Raw genomic sequence first — 1919 nt, 5'->3', positions numbered from 1 at the left:
AAAGACAAGAAATGATTTTGCTTATGATGATTTTGACCATGACAATTATTATGATATGATTTTCTCCGTGAAGGAGACATTCACCATATGGATGGTGTGACAAAAGATTTTGTAGTACAAAATCAATTAAGAGCTCCGGAAGAGCTAATTTGTTACTACCCGGATGAATGAAATTGTTCATGACATTAATATTGTAGTAAGTCTCAAACGGAATTTTTGAGTTTCAAATATATTAGCCAAAGTGGTTGGCATATTGAGACTATAAATGAAAGGAAGATTGAATCTTCATATTACTATAATCATACCGGGTAAATATAAAAGGTTACCCGATTTTTCTTTTATTTCTACTACACAAGTATAAGCATGATGATGGAATCACATGCCACAAGTAAACTAGAGGTTTACTGAAACAAATATTAGTTGGCATGAACGGGTTGGCCATCCCGATTCAATTATGATGCAAAAATTAATTGAGAATTCAATATAGAAGATTCTTCAAGAATTCTCTTGTGCTGCATATTCTCATGATATACCAGTTAATGTTGGGATTGAATCCCTTAAGATCTCGAACGAATAAAAGGTGATATATATATATATATGGGCCCAATCACCTGCGTGATTTTAATAGATGCATCTATTGTATGGTCATATGTGCATTTGTTGTCAACTTGCAGTTTGGATTTTGCAAGATTGATTGCTCAAATTATTAGAGCAGAGTCCAGAATATAAATTTATCTTGATAATGCTGGTTTAAATCCAAGTTGGTTTAGCAGAGATTGTATGCCTCCAATTATAGCTAAACCATTGGTTATGAGAACAAAATTACCAAAAGGAACTTTGGTATGAGATGTATTATTTAATATAGAGCAGCACTTGTACGCATCTAGCAGTTATGATAAATTCTCCCCGTCACAATTGGTTCAGGGTCAGGAACCAAATAATTTCCATCTTGAAATATAGATGTGCTATATGATTTAATTGTGACACCACAATGCACAAAGATGGGTTCCCAAATAAGGTTGAGAAATGTGTTGGTGATCCTAACATTAGGGGGAGAAAATGGGCAGCTGAAACAGTGATACGTGGAATGAATTATTATGAATACATCTAGATCCTCGTACAAGAAAATGTGAACTTATGTGAACTTGAAGTTCAAGTGATAATTCATTTCCAAAATATTGCCAGGAGCATTTGCTGACCAAAAGCTAAATGTCATATTTCAGCTGTTAATGCACCAAAATAGAATAAAGTCCATGATGGACAGAGTTTATGACACGCATGAAGCGTAATAGACTAATCGGTTCCAAAGATAAAACTCCTTGAAGAAGGAGAGGAGCAAATGTTCAAGATGGTCACAATAAGGAGGCAAGTGCTTTATAAGAGCACCATGACATAACACTTTATAAGACCTCATGGGAGAGGCTCAGGTACCTGAAAATAATGAGATAAAGAGATCTCAATAAGTTATGTCTTTAGTGGTAATGACGGAACCGATGTAAAATGATCATTGACGATATTGTTTATATAATGTAACGCCCAATATTATTAATATTGACGAGGATGTTGAGCTCAAATCTGTCATGGAATTTGGACAGATAAATGATTGGCCAAATGAAAAATATGCAATGAAAATTGACTTCATCTGAAAAATATGAAGTTGGACGAATAGTCCCAACAACTGAAAGTATAAAGGCTATATGGAGATATTGAAATATGATTAATATTATATTGCAAAAGGAATCCTTGATATAGATTTGTTTGTTCTAACAAATATTGTCAAGGTTTTGTTGGTTATACAAATGCAGGGCATAGTTCGTTGTTCAAACAATCTATTTCCATGTGAGGACGTGTGACTTTTCTTTGAAGAGACGATTCCAATAATATTGAAGACGATGATGCTTGCATAGCTCAATTAAAAA

This window comes from Nicotiana attenuata, chromosome 4 (assembly GCF_001879085.1).
Source record: "Nicotiana attenuata strain UT chromosome 4, NIATTr2, whole genome shotgun sequence".
Classification (NCBI taxonomy): domain Eukaryota; kingdom Viridiplantae; phylum Streptophyta; class Magnoliopsida; order Solanales; family Solanaceae; genus Nicotiana; species Nicotiana attenuata.
The sequence above is the reverse complement of the archived record's forward strand: the minus strand, read 5'-3'. Positions refer to the sequence as shown.